Source organism: Hyla sarda, chromosome 2 (genome assembly GCF_029499605.1).
Source record: "Hyla sarda isolate aHylSar1 chromosome 2, aHylSar1.hap1, whole genome shotgun sequence".
Lineage (NCBI taxonomy): Eukaryota > Metazoa > Chordata > Amphibia > Anura > Hylidae > Hyla > Hyla sarda.
The window spans coordinates 495389996-495409804 of record NC_079190.1 but is presented as its reverse complement, the minus strand read 5'-3'; the positions used below and the strand labels follow the sequence as shown (position 1 = coordinate 495409804).

Genomic DNA, 19809 nt, shown 5'->3' with positions numbered 1-19809 from the left:
ATGGACTTTGCGGATGTTTTTTGCAAAAAACAAGCTGAGACTCTACCTCCTCACAGGCCTTATGATTGTCCTATCGACCTCCTCCCGGGCACTACTCCACCCCGGGGCAGAATTTATCCTCTGTCCGCCCCAGAGACTCTTGCCATGTCTGAATACGTCCAGGAAAATTTAAAAAAGGGCTTTATCCGTAAATCCTCCTCTCCTGCCGGAGCCGGATTTTTCTTTGTGTCCAAAAAAGATGGCTCTCTACGTCCTTGCATTGACTACCGCGGTCTTAATAAAATCACGGTTAAGAACCGCTACCCCCTACCCCTCATCTCTGAACTCTTTGATCGCCTCCAAGGTGCCCACATCTTTACCAAACTGGACTTAAGAGGTGCTTATAATCTCATCCGCATCAGAGAGGGGGATGAATGGAAAACGGCATTTAACACCAGAGATGGACACTTTGAGTATCTGGTCATGCCCTTTGGCCTGTGCAACGCCCCTGCCGTCTTCCAAGACTTTGTTAATGAAATTTTTCGTGATCTCTTATACTCCTGTGTTGTGGTATATCTGGACGATATCCTGATTTTTTCTGCCAATCTAGAAGAACACCGCCAGCATGTCCGTATGGTTCTTCAGAGACTTCGTGACAATCAACTCTATGCCAAAATAGAGAAATGTCTGTTTGAATGCCAATCTCTTCCTTTCCTAGGATACTTGGTCTCTGGCCAGGGACTACAAATGGATCCAGACAAACTCTCTGCCGTCTTAGATTGGCCACGCCCCTCCGGACTCCGTGCTATCCAACGTTTTTTGGGGTTCGCCAATTATTACAGGCAATTTATTCCACATTTTTCTACCGTTGTGGCTCCTATCGTGGCTTTAACCAAAAAAAATGCCGATCCCAAGTCTTGGCCTCCTCAAGCGGAAGACGCCTTTAAACGGCTCAAGTCTGCCTTTTCTTCGGCTCCTGTGCTCTCCAGACCTGACCCATCTAAACCCTTCCTATTGGAGGTTGATGCCTCCTCAGTGGGAGCTGGAGCTGTCCTTCTACAAAAAAATTCTTCCGGGCATGCTGTTACTTGTGGGTTTTTTTCTAGGACCTTCTCTCCGGCGGAGAGGAACTACTCCATCGGGGATCGAGAGCTTCTAGCCATTAAATTAGCACTTGAGGAATGGAGGCATCTGCTGGAGGGATCAAGATTTCCAGTTATTATTTACACCGATCACAAGAACCTCTCCTACCTCCAGTCTGCCCAACGGCTGAATCCTCGCCAGGCCAGGTGGTCTCTGTTCTTTGCCCGATTTAATTTTGAAATTCACTTTCGGCCTGCCGATAAGAACATTAGGGCCGATGCTCTCTCTCGTTCCTCGGATGCTTCTGAAGTTGAACTCTCTCCGCAACACATCATTCCTCCTGACTGCCTGATTTCCACTTCTCCAGCCTCCATCAGGCAAACTCCTCCAGGAAAGACCTTTGTTTCTCCACGCCAACGCCTCGGAATCCTCAAATGGGGTCACTCCTCCCATCTCGCAGGTCATGCGGGCATCAAGAAATCTGTGCAACTCATCTCTCGCTTCTATTGGTGGCCGACTCTGGAGACGGATGTTGTGGACTTTGTGCGAGCCTGCACTATCTGTGCCCGGGATAAGACTCCTCGCCAGAAGCCCGCTGGTTTTCTTCATCCTCTGCCTGTCCCCGAACAGCCTTGGTCTCTGATTGGTATGGATTTTATTACTGACTTACCCCCTTCCCGTGGCAACACTGTTATTTGGGTGGTCGTTGATCGATTCTCCAAAATGGCACATTTCATCCCTCTTCCTGGTCTTCCTTCAGCGCCTCAGTTGGCTAAACAATTTTTTGTACACATTTTTCGTCTTCACGGGTTGCCTACGCAGATCGTCTCGGATAGAGGCGTCCAATTCGTGTCTAAATTCTGGAGGGCTCTCTGTAAACAACTCAAGATTAAATTAAATTTTTCTTCTGCATATCATCCTCAATCCAATGGACAAGTAGAAAGAATTAACCAGGTCTTGGGTGATTATTTACGACATTTTGTTTCCTCCCGCCAGGATGACTGGGCAGATCTTCTACCATGGGCCGAATTCTCGTATAACTTCAGAGTCTCTGAATCTTCCTCCAAATCCCCATTTTTCGTGGTGTACGGCCGTCACCCTCTTCCCACCCTCCCTACCCCCTTGCCCTCTGGTCTGCCCGCTGTGGATGAAATTTCTCGTGATCTTTCCATCATATGGAGAGAGACCCAAAATTCTCTCTTACAGGCTTCATCACGCATGAAGAAGTTCGCGGATAAGAAAAGAAGAGCTCCTCCCATTTTTTCTCCTGGAGACAAGGTATGGCTCTCCGCTAAATATGTCCGCTTCCGTGTCCCTAGCTACAAGTTGGGACCACGCTATCTTGGTCCTTTCAAAATTTTGTGCCAGATTAATCCTGTCTCTTACAAACTTCTTCTTCCTCCTTCTCTTCGTATTCCTAATGCCTTTCACGTTTCTCTTCTTAAACCACTTATCATCAACCGTTTCTCTCCCAAATCTGTTTCTCCCACTCCTGTTTCCGGCTCTTCGGACATCTTCTCCGTCAAAGAGATTCTGGCATCCAAAAAGGTCAGAGGGAAAACCTTTTTTTTAGTGGATTGGGAGGGTTGTGGTCCAGAAGAGAGATCCTGGGAACCTGAGGACAATATCCTAGACAAAAGTCTGCTCCTCAGGTTCTCAGGCTCTAAGAAGAGGGGGAGACCCAAGGGGGGGGGTACTGTTACGCCGAGCGCTCCGGGTCCCCGCTCCTCCCCGGAGCGCTCGCTACACTCTCCTCACTGCAGCGCTCCGGTCAGATCCACTGACCCGGGGCGCTGCGATACCGCCTCCAGCCGGGATGCGATTCGCGATGCGGGTAGCGCCCGCTCGCGATGCGCACCCCGGCTCCCGTACCTGACTCGCTCTCCGTCGCTCCTGTCCCGGTGCGCGCGGCCCCGCTCCCTAGGGCGCGCGCGCGCCGGGTCTTTGCGATTTAAAGGGCCACTGCGCCGCTGATTGGCGCAGTGGTTCCAATTAGTGTGTTCACCTGTGCACTTCCCTATATCACCTCACTTCCCCTGCACTTCCTTGCCGGATCTTGTTGCCATCGTGCCAGTGAAAGCGCTTCCTTGTGTGTTCCTAGCCTGTGTTCCAGACCTCCTGCCGTTGCCCCTGACTACGATCCTTGCTGCCTGCCCCGACCTTCTGCTACGTCCGACCTTGCTTCTGTCTACTCCCTTGTACCGCGCCTATCTTCAGCAGCCAGAGAGGTTGAGCCGTTGCTAGTGGATACGACCTGGTCACTACCGCCGCAGCAAGACCATCCCGCTTTGCGGCGGGCTCTGGTGAAAACCAGTAGTGACTTAGAACCGATCCACTAGCACGGTCCACGCCAATCCCTCTCTGGCACAGAGGATCCACTACCTGCCAGCATCGTGACAGCACGCCAGTGATCAGCATTAGAGATCAGTGTGTGCAGTGTTATAGGTCCCTATGGGACCTATAACACTGCAAAAAAAATGTTAAAAAAAAGTGTTAATAAAGGTCATTTAACCCCTTCCCTAATAAAAGTTTGAATCACCCCCCTTTTCCCATAAAAAAAATAAAACAGTGTAAAAAAAATAAAAAATAAACATATGTGGTATCGCCGCGTGCGTAAATGTCCGAACTATAAAAATATATCATTAATTAAGCCGTACTGTCAATGGCGTACGCGCAAAAAAATTCCAAAGTCCAAAAAAGCGTATTTTGGTCACTTTTTATATCATTAAAAAATGAATAAAAAGTGATCAAAAAGTCCGATCAAAACAAAAATCATACCGATAAAAACTTCAGATCACGGCGCAAAAAATGAGTCCTCATACCACCCCATACGTGGAAAAATAAAAAAGTTATAGGGGTCAGAAGATGACATTTTTAAACGTATAAATTTTCCTGCATGTAGTTATGATTTTTTCCAGAAGTGCGACAAAATCAAACCTATATAAGTAGGGTATCATTTTAACCGTATGGACCTACAGAATAATGATAAGGTGTAATTTTTACCGAAATATGCACTGCGTAGAAACGAAAGCCCCCAAAAGTTACAAAATGGCGTTTTTTTTCCGATTTTGTCGCACAATGATTTTTTTTTCCGTTTCGCCGTGCATTTTTGGGTAAAATGACTAATGTCACTGCAAAGTAGAATTGGCGACGCAAAAAATAAGCCATAATATGGATTTTTAGGTGGAAAATTGAAAGGGTTTTTTAAAAGGGAAGGAGGAAAAAACGAAAGTGCAAAAACGGAAAAACCCTGAGTCCTTAAGGGGTTAAATCAACTGGTGCCACAGAGTTAAACATATTTATAAATGACTTATATTTAAAAATCTTAATCCTTTCAGTACTTATCAGCTGCTGTATGTTGCAGAGGAAGTTATTTTCTTTTTGAATTTCTTTCCAGTCTGACCACAGTGCTCTCTGCTGACATCTATGTTCATGTCAGGGACTCTCCAGAATAGGAGCAAATCCCTATAGCAAAACTATCCTGCTCTGGACAGTTCCTGACATGGACAGTGTCGGGTTATTTTGTACCGATATCATCAAATGTTTTAATATGAAAAATATATGAAAGATACAACATGGCCAAAGCGTCCATATTTAATCAAAATGCTTCAATTTAAGGAATTTTCACCAAGTCAGGAAGTTTGAGAAAAACAGAGTGGAATGTGTGAAGTAATCAAAATGGATTCCACAAGACAATACCCATGATATGTGACAAGTCTCCAAGGAAAGTCCTGGAGAGTGAAACTCATTGTCTGTCATTTCTTTACACAATGGGGGGTCTGCTCTGTACACCTGGATACAGGGGTGTGTGTATAACAATGGGGGGTCTGCTCTGTACACCTGGATACAGGGGTGTGTGTATAACAATGGGGGGTCTGCTCTGTACACCTGGATACAGGGGTGTGTGTATAACAATGGGGGGTCTGCTCTGTACACCTGGTTACAGGGGTGTGTGTATAACAATGGGGGATCTGCTCTGTACACCTGGATACAGGGGTGTGTGTATAACAATGGGGGGTCTGCTCTGTACGCCTGGATACAGGGGTGTGTGTGTGTATAACAATGGGGGGGTCTGCTCTGTACACCTGGATAAAGGGGTGTGTGTATAACAATGGGGGTCTGCTCTGTACACCTGGATACAGCTGTGTGTGTGTATAACAATGGGGGGTCTGCTCTGTACACCTGGATAGAGCTGTGTGTGTGTATAACAATGGGGGGTCTGCTCTGTACACCTGGATACAGCTGTGTGTGTGTATAACAATGGGGGGTCTGCTCTGTACACCTGGATACAGGGTGTGTGTGTGTATAACAATGGGGGGTCTGCTCTGTACACCTGGATACAGGGGTGTGTGTATAACAATGGGGGGTCTGCTCTGTACACCTGGATACAGGGGGGTGTGTGTATAACAATGGGGGGTCTGCTCTGTACACCTGGATACAGGGGTGTGTGTGTATAACAATGGGGGGTCTGCTCTGTACACCTGGATACAGGGGTGTGTGTATAACAATGGGGGGTCTCCTCTGTACACCTGGATACAGGGGTGTGTGTATAACAATGGGGGGTCTTCTCTGTACACCTGGATACAGGGGTGTGTGTATAACAATGGGGGGTCTGCTCTGTACACCTGGATACAGCTGTGTGTGTGTGTGTATAACAATGGGGGGGTCTTCTCTGTACACCTGGATACAGCTGTGTGTGTATAACAATGGGGGGTCTGCTCTGTACACCTGGATACAGGGGTGTGTGTATAACAATGGGGGGTCCGCTCTGTACACCTGGATACAGGGGTGTGTGTGTATAACAATGGGGGGTCTGCTCTGTACACCTGGATACAGGGGTGTGTGTATAACAATGGGGGGTCTGCTCTGTACACCTGGATACAGCTGTGTGTGTATAACAATGGGGGGTCTGCTCTGTACACCTGGATACAGCGGTGTGTGTATAACAATGGGGGGTCTGCTCTGTACACCTGGATACAGGGGTGTGTGTATAACAATGGGGGGTCTGCTCTGTACACCTGGATACAGGGGTGTGTGTGTATAACAATGGGGGGTCTGCTCTGTACACCTGGATACAGGGGTGTGTGTGTATAACAATGGGGGGTCTGCTCTGTACACCTGGATACAGGGGTGTGTGTATAACAATGGGGGGTCTGCTCTGTACACCTGGATACAGGGGTGTGTGTATAACAATGGGGGGTCTGCTCTGTACACCTGGATACAGGGGTGTGTGTGTAGAACAATGGGGGGTCTGCTCTGTACACCTGGATACAGGGGTGTGTATATAACAATGGGGGGGGGGGTCTGCTCTGTACACCTGGATACAGCTATGTGTGTGTATAACAATGGGGTGTATTTCATTCTATTTATCTATATCTCTGGCCATCTATTTGAGATGCCTGAGAAGTATCAATGACATTGTCTTGTCTTGGATTATGTGTATACAGGTGATAAGGCGGCCACAATAATCTTTTATCTATAACAAAATTATAGTAAATTAATGTTTAGCTGTGATGTCATTTAACTAGACTCTGATCTACATAGTTAACACCCACCAGTCACCATTGGAGAACATTATATTTGTTTAAGTGGATCCTTACGATAGAAAAGAGGTTAAAACTTGGGTGAGAGGGGCATCAGGAGACTGAAACCGGGAACTGCAAGAGATAGGAAGAGGAAGCATCACAGATCCTCATTACCGAAGATCCTAGAGGCTACCTGAGGGGGCGGAGCCATGAAGAGTCAGGGAAAAAACTTCATCCAATAAGCCCATTCTTCTCTGATAACCGGTTATGACTACAGGTGTTCCCATGGACCCCAGGCAGCCATCTTTCTTTTCTCCAGAAGTACTCTCGGTGGTAAGATACACAAGTTTCTTATTTATTAAGTTACCTAATTTTTAATGTGGACAGAATTATGTTATGTATAGGAGCAGACTTGGCTTATATATAATCTCAATTATTAGATGGTAATAGAAGTTTATAAGCCACACCCTCTTCTACATTTATGGCGCTGCGTTCCTGGATCACTGTGTCCGGGCACCCCCCTTGTCGGTGATCGCTGTGATTCGCCGGTCAATTCTGACCAACGAATAACGGCTTTTCTGGGTCAATCAGGTCACTGGTGACCTGGTGACTTGGAAAATCAGAGTGATTGGTGTTGTCTGAGACTGGACCAATCACACTTGCCCAGCACGAGTGAGGTGGAATTGGTGCCACCTCGCGATCCCCATGAGTGATCGTCCGAGAACGGCCGACCAATCACGGGTCTCGCTGGGTTGGTGATGGGCAGTGGCGATGGTCACCTTATGGGTGACAGAGTCTGGAGGTGACAGCAGTGGGTGAGGATGGGCAGTGGTTGTGGGCAGCGGCGGCGGGTCAAGGGGAGAAGCAGCAGGAGGTAATGCTTGTGTGCCTTCTGCTGTTGCATTAGATCAACTCCCAGCAAAAAATGTGCCTCCAGCAGCTGAAAAACTACAACCCCCAGCATGCACTGAGGCGTGCTGGGAATTGTAGTTATGCAACAGCTGGAGGCAAAACTACAACTCTCAGCATGCCCTTTGGCTTTCTGTGCATGCTGGGAGTTGCAGTTATACAACAGCTTGAGGCACATTTTTTCTATTTTTTCTGGCACCATCGGGGCTTTTTAAATGCACAAGGTCAAGATGTCCCCAGACTAGCGCAACACATAAACAAGGCCCACAGTGGTTCTACAGCCTCCCTCTGTTTCTTTGTTCTGCAAGTGGTGAAGATTGTGACACCTGGCCTGGATCGACATACCTACCTACTACAGAGAGAAGCAAGGACTTATTTCTCTGTCCCATGCCACAGACCCTCTCGGACTAAACGAGAAAAATTTCTCTCTCCAAAAGCAAAATTTTCCTTCTTCTCGTCTGAGCCCTGTAGTGCACTCAGAGAGCACTTTACATCCACATTTGGGGTTACAAATTTTGGGGCCTTTTTTCCTATTACCTTTTGGGAAAAGGAAAAATTTGGGATAACATGAGCATTTTAGTGAAAAAAAAAATACACTTCATTTTCACATCACAAAAATTCATCAAATTCCTGTGAGGTGTTAAGGCTCACTGTACACCTTGTTACATTCCTTGAGGGGTTAAGTTTCCCAAATGGTGTGCCATGTTGGAGGTTCTTTGCTGTTTTAGCACCATGGGGGCTTCCTAAATGCGATAAGGCACCCAAAAACCATTTCAGGTAAATTCTCTCTTCAAAACCCTATTCTTTCCATTCTGAGTCCTCAAGTGCACTCGCAGATCCCTTTACATCCACATATGAGGTATTTCCATTCTTGAGAGAAATTGGATACACATTTTGGGGGACTTTTCCTCATTTTACCCCTTGCAAAAATGAAAAAATGGGACTACAAGACCATGTTAATGTAAAAAAATTGAGATTTTGAGTTTTCTCCTTCACTTTGCTGCTATTCCTGGGAAAGACCTAAAGGGTTAACAAACTTTCCGAATGTCATTTTGAATTCTTTGAGGGGTGCAGTTTCTATAGTGGGTCATTTATGGAGGATTTCTTACAGAAGGGCCCCTCAAATCCCCATCAAACTGAACTGGTCACTAAAAATACAGATTTTTTGTGAAAATTTGGAAAATTGCGGCCATACTTAGAAGGCCTCTAAAGTCTTCAAAAGGTAAAAACATGAAAACCTTATGATGCCAACATAAAGTAGACATATTGCATATGTGAATTATTATATTAATAATTTATTTTGGTATGCCCATTTTCCATACAAGCAGAGAATTTCAACGTCAGAAAAATGCTAAATTTGAAAAAAAATTATGAAATTTTTGAATTTTCACAAAAAATGATGCAATGATCAACGGAAATTTACCACTATCTTAAATTAGGATATGTCATAAAAAAAACAATCTTGGAATCAAATTCATTAGTAAAAGCATCCCAGAGTAATTAATGCATAAAATGACACAGGTCAGATTTGCAAAAAAATGGCCTTAAGGGGTTAAACCAAAGTAGTAGTAATAAAATTCCAGAACTATAATAATAAACATGTCCACACAAGACTTCTCCTAATCTTCACCACAGGCTGACTGAGCTGGAGACACCAGAGTCCTGTATTTAGGGGGAAAACCTGTTCCCTCCATTGGGCCTGTAGCCAATAGTGATGAGCGGCAGGGACCATATTCGAATTCGCGATATTTCGGGAATATATTGAAGATTATTCGTCTTATGTTCCCGAAATTCGAATATTCGCTATGTTTATTCACTTGCTTTTCCATGCGAAAATTTTCATTGAAAATTTGCATGTGAAAAAAATTATGAATATTCGTCATTACGAATATATAGCACTATATTATAAATATTCGTGAAATCGCGAACTGACGATATTCGCAATAATAATTTGCATGACAAATATTCGTGCTCAACACTATTAGCCAATCAGAATGTTGTTGGGGAGCAGAAGCATCGCTGGGCAGAAGATCTCGGTTGCTGGGCAGAATCTGGACGTCCAATCAGAACCAGGAATCCATCTCTTATCAGAACAGCTGTTGCTGGGCAGAATAACTAAGTACAGAAACAACCTGTGGGGAAAAGGGTGGGGGAGGGGGAGAGCACAACAACATGTATACTGGGAACCATGATGTCTTGTGTCCCTCCACCTCCAGACATGACACCATACACAGGACTTTCCATCTTTATCTCACATAGATGTAATTCTCCATATTATATCACATACAACATATTATAAGGATTTCACAGACCAAACCTCCATATTTCCTGCACATATAAAGAAGGTTTATGACACAAAGAGGAACGAGACCTCAACATGACAGAAAATGACAATACATGAGGACGACTCTAGGTGAGTATTCCATGGATTACAGCAGGTAGTGCCGTCCTGAACCTCACTGAGATAAGGTGGGGTCTACTATTCACAATATATGCACACTGACCTTAACCCCTTAAGGACCAGGCCAATTTTCACTCTAGGACGAGAGCGTTTTTTGCACATCTGACCACTTTCACTTTAAGCATTAATAACTCTGGGATGCTTTTACCTTTCATTCTGACTATGAGAATCTTTTTTCGTGACATATTCTACTTTATGTTTGTGGTAAAATGTTGTCGATACTTGCATCATTTCTTGGTGAAAAATTCAAAAATTTGGTGAGAAAATTTTGCATTTTTCTAACTTTGAAGCTCTCTACTTGTAAGGAAAATAGACATTCCAAATAAATTTTATATTTTGATTCACAAATACAATATGTCTACTTTATGTTTGCATCATAAAGTTGATATGTTTTTACTTTTGGAAGACATCAGAGAGCTTCAAAGTTCAGCAGCAATTTTCAAATTTTTCACAAAATTTTCAAAATCGGAATTTTTCATGAACCAGTTCAGGTTTGAAGTGGATTTGAAGGGCCTTCCTATTAGAAATACCCCACAAATTACCCCATTATAAAAACTGCACCCGTCAAAATATTCAAAATGACATTCAGTAAGTGTGTTAACCCTTTAGGTGTTTAACAGGAATAACAGCAAAATAAAGGAGAAAATTCAAAATCTTCTTTTTTTACACTCGCATGTTCTTGTAGACCCAGTTTTTGAATTTTTACAAGAGGTAAAAGGAGTAAAATACTCTCAAACTTTGTAACCCAATTTCTCTTGAGTAAGGAAGCACCTCATATGTGTATGTCAAGTGTTCAGCGGGCACGGTAGAGGGCTCAGAAGGGAAGGAGCGACAATGGGATTTTGGAGAGTGAGTTTTTCTGAAATCGTTTTTGGGGGGCATGTCACATTTAGGAAGCCCCTATGGTGCCAGAACAGCACCATAGGGGCAAAGAAAACCCACATGGAATACCATTTTGGAAACTACACCCCTCAAGGTACGTAACAAGGGGTCCAGTGAGCCTTAACACCCCACAGGTGTTTGATAACTTTGTGGTAAATTCGGATGTGTAAATGAAAAAAAGAAATTTTTCACTAAAGTGCAGTTTTTTTCCCCAAATTTACAATTTTTATAAAGGGTAATGGGAGAAAATGCCCCCCAAAATTTGTAACCCCACCTCTTCTGAGTATGGAAATACCCCATGTTAGGACATAAAATGCTCTGCGGGCGAACTACAATGCTCAAAGAGAAGGAGTCACATTTGGCTTTTGAAAAGCAAATTTTGCTGAAATGGTTTTTGGGGGGCATGTCGTATTTAGGAAGCCCTTATGGTGCCAGAAAAGCAAAAAAATAAAAAACATGGCATACTATTTTGGAAACTACACCCCTCAAGGAACTTAACAAGGGGTACAGTGAGCCTTAACACCTCACAGGTATTTCACAACTTTTTGTTAAAGTTGGATGTGTAAATGAAAAAAAAATGTTTCACTAAAATGCATTTTTTCCCCAAATTTTTTTATTTTTACAAGGGGTAATAGGAGAAAATTACCCCCAAATTTTGTAACGCCATTTCTTCTGAGTATGAAAATACCCCATGTGTGGACATCAAGTGCTCTGCTGGCGAACTAGAATGCTCAGAAGAGGAGGAGCGCCATTGAGCTTTTGGAAAGGGAATTTGTTTGGAATGGAAGTCAGGGGCCATGTGCATTTACAAAGCCCCCCCGTGGTGCCAGAACAGTGGACCCCCCCACATGTGACCCCATTTTGGAAACTACACCCCTCACAGAATTTAATAAGGGGTGCAGTGAGCATTTACACCCCACTGGCATTTAACAGATCTTTGGAACAGTGGGCTGTGCAAATGAAAAATTAATTTTTTTATTTTCACGGACCAATGTTCCAAAAATCTGTCAGACACCTGTGGGGTGTAAATGCTCACTGTACCCCTTATTACATTACATGAGGGGTGTAGTTTCCAAAATGGGGTCACATGTGGGGGGGGTTCCACTATGGGGGCTTTGTAAACACACGTGGCCTTCAATTCCTGACAAATTTTCTCTTCGAAATCCCAATGTCGCTCCTTCTCTTCTGAGCATTGTAGTGCACCCGCAGAGCACTTTACGTCCACATATGGGGTATGTTCTTACTCAGAAGAAATGGGGTTACAAATTTTGGGGGGCTTTTTTCCTACTTTCCCTTGTGAAAATGAAAAAATTTAGGGTAACACCAGCATAGTGAAATTATTATTATTTTTTTTTTTCATTTTCCCATCCAACTTTAATGAAAATTCTTCAAACACCTGTGGGGTGTTAAGGCTCACTATACCCCTTGTTGCGTTCCTTGAGGGGAGTAGTTTGCAAAATGGGGTCACATGTGGGTATTTATCTTTTTGCGTTTATGTCAGAACCGCTGTAAAATCAGCCACCCCTGTGCAAATCACCAATTGCCTTAAATGTACATAGTGCACTCTCACTCCTGAGCCTTGTTGTGCGCCTGCAGAGCATTTTACACCCACATATGGGTTATTTACGTATTCAGGAGAAATTGCGTTTATTTACCTCTTATGAAAATAAAAAGTAAAGGGCAACACCAGCATGTTAGTGTAAAAATATATATATATTTTCACTAACAGGCTGGTGTAGACCCCAACTTTTCCTTTTCATAAGGGTTAAAAGGAGAAAAAGCCCCACAAAATTTGTAGTGTAATTTCTCATGAGTACGGAAATACCCCATATGTGGCACTAAACTGTTTCCTTGAAATACGACAGGGCTCTGAAGTGAGAGAGCGCCATGCGCATTTGAGGACTAAATTAGGGATTGCATAGGGGTGGACATAGGGGTATTCTACACCAGTGATTCCCAAACTCTATCTGTTGCAAAACTCCCAGCATGCCTGGAAAGTCAGTGGCTGTCCGTAAATTCCGGGAGTTTTTGTTTTGCAACAGCTGGAGGCTCAGTTTTGGAAACACTGTCATACAATATGTTTTTCAATTTTATTGGGGGGGGGGGGGACAGTGTAAGGGGGTGTATATGTTTGGTTTTACTTGAAGCAGGAAACTTACTGTAAACCCACCAGTGTGAATGTACTCTGTACATTCACATGGTGTGAAACATCCAGCTGTTTCAAAACTACAACTCCCAGAATGTACTGACAGACCGTGCATGCTGGGAGTTGTAGTTTTGCAACAGCTGTAGGCACACTGGTTGGATTGATATCAGCAATCACCCCGGTCCCCGCCCGGCGAGCGGCAGGGACCGAAATTCCCACAGGCATACAGCTACGCCCTTGGTCCTTAAGTGGTTAAAACATAACTTTTATTTCTTGAAAACAAAAACAAAAATTAGATTTTTTTTAAATAAAATTTTACTACTTTTAAGCCACCACCAGTCCATTCTATTGCACACATTTGGTCAGTAACGATATGATAGTAATAGAGTAATATGTAGGTGATATCATTGACATTTGCTACTCCCCTTTGTGGCTCCGCCTTAATATAGCCACACCCATGCTTGAACAGGCTGCTTAGTCTAAAATGCCAGGGCCTGTTGCCGTGCCCAGTCCGGCCCTGAATATAGCATTTTTTTTTTCTATATACAGGACTGTATGATGGTCATTTTCTGTACCATGATCTGTAGTTTTTATCAGGACCATAATTGTATTAATGAGTGCCAAGCTGGCCACTTTCATTGATTGTTCATATAGTGTCCCCGTGTATCTGCAGCATACATCAGGGATATTGGAGTGATCACTGTGATTAAAATCCAACACTCAACCCCCCTCGACATGTTTCGCTGCCTAACGCAGCTTAGTTAGGCAGCGAAACATGTCGAGGGGGGCTGAGTGATTGATTTTAATCACAGTGATCACTCCAATACCCCTGATGTACGCTGCAGATACACGGGGGCACTATAAGAACTATCAATGAAAGTGGCCAGCTTGGCACTCATATATAACTAGAAATTATATGGAGTGGTTTTCACTGGAATTTTAATCCTTTTGTTAAGTGTGTTTAGGAAATAAAGATAAGTTGTTTATGTATGGGAAAAAAGGGTATTTTTTGGGTCACCTTAGTGACCTATAGGTTGTTATTAGTTAATTTTCCCACCATATATTGGTCTCAAGCGGATTATAATTGTATTAATGGAACTTATTTGCTTTTTATTCAAAAAAATTCTGACACATGATGTTACCAAAAATCACAAACACTGCGTTTTCGCTGTTTCCCCTGCGGGATTATAAACATTGGGGGAGATTTATCTAAACTTGTGCAGAGGAGGAGTGGTGCAGTTGCTCATAGCAACCAATCAGATTTTGACTTTGTATTATACCATTTCTTATTGTGTTATGTTAAGCATGGTTGTTCATTTTTTCTTGACATATAAAATTATTTCAAGTTAGTTTGTCAGTCTCATTGTATCTACGATGTTCCCAGAGGGACCCAACATCCCTATCCCAGATTATCCGCTGAGTGGTGGCACTGTCGTAGATATGTACCCCAAGAAGTGGAGGCTCAGGATCAGCCTGTGGAGCCTATCCCCATGTTATACATCTGGTCTTCTCGACATGAAAAAATAAATAACTTGAGGTAGTCAGTGCACACTTATATCAAATGATATCAAAATGTAAGATTTGGCAGATAGAATTAGCCTAGTAAAGATGGTTATACTCCCCCAATTATTATTTAACAAAAAAAAAGTCCCAATACGGTTAGGAGAGAGAGACTGAATTAATATAGAAGGATATGATATGGAAAGGAAGGAAGACAAGGGTAAAAGAGTATCTGGTTATTAAACCATATTTTCTAAACTAACTCAGATTATATTCCCTAACTACTCCTAACACCTCTCCTGCCCTTAAAGGAGTACTCGGGAGCAAAGTTATTTTATGGCATTGTAAAGACAGCAAGAAGTTATATAAGAAAGTCAATTGCCTCCATTGTCTCACTTGCATGCATCCCCGACTTTGCCGCTATCCGGAAGTACAGCCTGTCTGCCACAATTATGAATTTCGTTCCCTGTGTGTTTGGCCATCCGCGGCCATCTTTGTAACGAAACATCACCGCTCTCATCATCCTCCCCTCTCTTAGCCTGCCCCCCTCCCTGCGATCCGGTCACTCCCATTCTTTACATATTCATATACTCATCGTTTGCACAGCCGTCATTGGTTGGGCTGTGCTAACGCGTTCGAGTACTCTTTAAAGCAGTAAAACACTGTATTACAAACATGTTCTTTATTATGTATATATATATCTTTTCAAAACACAGTGTCTCCAGCGATTGCAAAACTACAACTCCCAGCCGGTCTGGACATGCTGGGAGTTGTAGTTTTGCAACAGCTGGAGGCACCTTGGTTGGGAAACACTGTATTATACACTTGAGGGGGGTGGGGGAGAGGACTTTATTACCGAAGTGAGGCTGTGTCCTGTTGTGGTGGCCATGGGTGAGGTCCGCAGCCACCGCTACGCTGGGGTTAGCTACTTGGTGCTTGGGGGGGGGGGGGTTATGAACCCAGGGTTGGATGGTATTAACCCTTAATGTCACGTGACGCCACTGTAGTCTTGGTAGCTCCCGGGTTACTACAGGTCCGGGGAACTCTGTCTCCCCACAGGCTATCAAGGAAAGAATTGACTCCACACTAGGTTGCAGTTTAACGGAGGCTTTACTAACTTGAAGATAGGTGGTACAATCTCCACAGCGCTCAACCAAAGTCTCCCAAAGGGTTAACAGACAGTCACTAGAGGACCACACAGCTCGCAGTGCCTGGACTTGATGTTGCATATATGCTTGGCTCTTACGGCCGGACTAGGAGTTTTAGGTCTGCGCTATATTAGGCTTGAGATTAAAGTCACTTACTGAAGTGTCGGTAGATTTGTGGCTTTTCACTGGAAGATAATGAATTGTCCTTTAGGAATTCTCTGATCAAGGCTGAAGTAAAGGCTGGATATTTCTCCACTCTGTACTCTGACTGAAATGAGTTGATGATTCTTCACTCTGAACTCAACTTCTCTCCTGAACTCCTGCACTCCACTCAGCTTCTCTCCACACTTGAACTCTCCAGAACTCCTGACCCCTGAACTCTCCAGAACTGAACTACACAGGAAATACCACCCCTTATAAGGGAAGGCTGAACTAAAGCCCATTGGCCAGGCAGCTGTGGATCATAGAGTTGTCTGTATTCCCTTTAGGATTAACAATAAAGTCACATACAAGCAATAACATAATGTAACACCTTACACAAAAGTTTAGTCTAGCCGTCAGTCCTCCACTCTCACATACCCTGACTGAACATAAGGTTGCTAGGTAACATACTTAAAGCTACAGATACCTAATAACAGGTTATCAAGTTATAACAGTGCAAATACACATTATAAATGGTTGAGTCCCTGCAGGGGAGCCCCCAGGACACTGGAGGTCTCAATCTGACAGGGGCTAAAATACCTTGACACAATGTACCTGTACTGGGACACCACACTGTTGCTTCTCAGGCACCAGGGAGATATAGCTATGAGAGCAATGTGTGCTCAAATAGCGGTATCTCCGCTGTGAGCCGAGTACTGTACAGCGTCGGAGCTCACTTTGTTTGGTGCGGGGGGAGGGAGACCCACATCATAGTGCTGGGTTCACATGCAGGGCGGCAGCAGGGGGCGTGATTATTGTAATTACAGGGGAGGGGAGTTCATAAGTGAAGGGAGGAGGTGAGGAGTAGAGAGGCACGGAGGGACAGGAAATCAGAGCAAGGCAGCATGGGGGATGACGATTTTTACATCATCCTCCACCCCACCATAACCCGGAAGCGGCGAGAACTATGCGCTGCTGCACCGGCAGAACGGCTGGACCGATTTAAGAAAGAATGACATGGATAGAGAGGTACAGCCGTGGGGAATATTTGGGGGGTTCTAAATTCTGCATCATAGTACTCCTTTAAAAAAAATTCGTATATCACACCCCTTGCTCATATTGTGTGAGCTCCCGTCAGGAGAAAGTGGGCGTTCCCCAGCTGGCATAACGTCTCTGAAGCCTGTGAGTGCTGTGCCTCACCATGCCCCGCATTCACTTCCTGAGATTGGTCTCCTGCCAGGCCGGGAGGAGACCAAACTAACTGTTTGACTTGCAGTAGGGAACAGAACAGAGCCACCTAGTGGCCGTTTTTTCAATCCCATTAAAAACATATAGAAGGAGATTTATCAAGCTCTGCAGTAGATTTTTTTTTGTGCACATTCTATACATGCTGCGACTTTTTGATGTATGCTTATCCCAAAGCACATTTCTGAAATCTACTCACGTAGTAAATTTTTTTGTTCTTTGCAGTGGTCATGTATTTATCAAATGCGAAAGTTGCTATTTATGACAAAAAAAAGTTGCATCTCCGTTTAAAAGTCGCATATGTATTCCATGTCCAACCTGGCTTACAGAAAGTGCATACGTCCGCAGAAAAGGACATTAACACCCACATTAACTAAAACTCCCCGCTGCACTACCTAAATATATTGCCCTCCCACTGCTACCTATACATATTGTCCCCCCACCACTACCTATATATATTGCCCCCCCCACCACTACCTATATATTTTGTGTCCCCCCCTCTACCTATATATATTGCCCCCAGCAGTGCTTTTATATGCCCCCCCCCAAGCGAGCGCATACACGTGTCCCTCACAGCGCTATCTGTGAAGTATACTATCACCAGCGTATCATGCTGCTAGCCGGGGAAGGCAGCGCAATGCTGGCCGGCAGATGCACTGCTATTAGTATACTTTACAGGGACATGGGGCACCAACACACGGTTTAGGACTACTACTCCCATCATGGACAGACTCCATCCATGATGGGAGTTATAGTCCATGGGATTAGGTGCAGATCGCAGCAGGTCGTTATCCAGAGATCCGCTGCGATTTGCATTTATTAACTGTAAAAGCTGGCAGCACATGCGGCTACACTGCGCTGCCGCCGGCTCCTGTATACACTGTCATAATTCATAATCCCCACCGCCGGAACACGGGAGCTCTGATTGGAGAAAAGCATTTCACCAGAGCGCCCATGTTCCGGCGGCAGGGATTATGAATTATGACAGTGTATACAGGAGCCCCGGCAGCGCAGTGTAGTCGCATGTACAGTGGATAGCGGATCTCTGGATAATGACCTGCTGAGATCTGCACCTAAGCCCATGGACTATAACTTCCATCATGGGCATAGTCTGTCCATGATGGGAGTAGTAGTCAGGGCTGGACTGGCCATAGGGCACACCGGCCATTTGCCCGGTGGGCCGGTGTAGTGAAGAATTGCTGGTGTGAAACGTGCCTGTGCAGCCATTGGGAGAAGATGCCGGTTAGTGACGTCGGTCGTCGCATCCCTCCCTCTCCCTGACCTGCAATAGAGGAGCAGCAGCCGGCATCCCTAATTACTAATGAAGTAGTGGTACTTAATTCTATGGAGCAGTGTGTGTGTATGGGTGTTGTGCATGTGTAAGGGGGGTTGTATATGGGGGTGTGCATATAGGGCTGTGTATAAGTGTGCATGGGGGTGTATATAGGGATGTGTATGTGTGTGTATGGGGGTGTGTATGGGTGTATATAGGGCAGTGTATGTGTGTATATGGGGGTGTGGGTGTGTATTCGTGTATACAGGGCAGTGTATATAGGGGCGTGTATGTGTGTATATGGGGGCTGTGTATGTGTGTATGGGGGCTGTGTATGTATATCACCTTAGGGACACGGGGTATAAATGTATGGAGCGCCAAGAACACTGATTAATGCTGTGCTATGGCACATCATTGTTCAGTACATGCAATCTTTTTTGAGATGGCGTGTAATTGTGTAAAATAAAAAAAATAATAATAAATGTTAATAAGCCCCTTACCTAATAAAAGTTTCAATCATCCCACTTTTCCCATTTTTTCAGTTAAAACAATGTAAACAAAAATGTACAAAAACATACGTGGTATCAGCGCTTGCATAAATGTCCAAACAATTAAAATATAACTGTACCTGTTATAAAAAAAATTTAAAAAATTCCAGAATTGAGCATTTCTGGTCATGTACCAGGAAAAAAAAAAAAAAAAAAGGAATCAAAAACTCCCTCAAACAAAAATGATACCGATAAAAACTACAGGTCACGGCGCAATAAATTAATCCTCATAAATCCCTGTATGAGGAAAAAAAATTGTAAAGTAGTTTAGTAAATTAAATCAAAACTTTTATAAAGTAGGTATCATTTTATTGTATGGATCTACTGAATAAACATAAGGTGTCAATTTTACCAAAAAAGGGATCTGCGTAGAAACAGAAGCCTCTAAAATGCCCCACAAATAATTGGTGTCATTAAAAAGTTCAAATGGAGGTGCAAAGAACAAGTCTCATATGAGTCTGTAGGTGGAAAATGGCTTTTAGTAGGATAGGAGACAAAAAAAAGGAAAATACAAAAATGAAACATCCCTGCGTCCTTAAGTGGGTATGGAGGCTGTGTGCGCGCATGTGTGGGGGCAGTATGTGTGTATAGGGGCACAAAGTGGGCAATATTGATGGGAAGTTTGCATAGAGTGGGAATGATGCTGGAGAAAGGAGCCTAAAATGTATGTCTGTCAGATTCTGAAGAGACAAGTCATAGCTGGAAGAACTCTTCATGGAGGTCCAGGCCAGATGGAGAAGAAGAGGATAGTAAACAACAATGATCAGAGAAGATGCTATTCTGTGGCCTGAATTATGCATGGAGGTAATACTGAGGGCTGATTCTGGGGTTTGTATAATGCATAGGGAGGGTGATTCTGGGGTCTGCATTTTGTGGGAGGGGAAGGCTAATACTGGGGACTGTGGGGGGGGTACTACAGCAATATATAGGAAAACATTCTGAAAATAAAAAAAACGAAACCTTACCCAG

The 19809-nt window shown here is 44.0% G+C and overlaps 1 protein-coding gene across 1 annotated transcript in view; it reads left to right on the top strand.

Moving 5' to 3' along the window:
- The window catches only part of LOC130357179 (zinc finger protein 84-like), a 378316-nt gene that overhangs the window by 147980 nt on the left and 210527 nt on the right, over positions 1–19809 (top strand). The window lies entirely within an intron of this gene.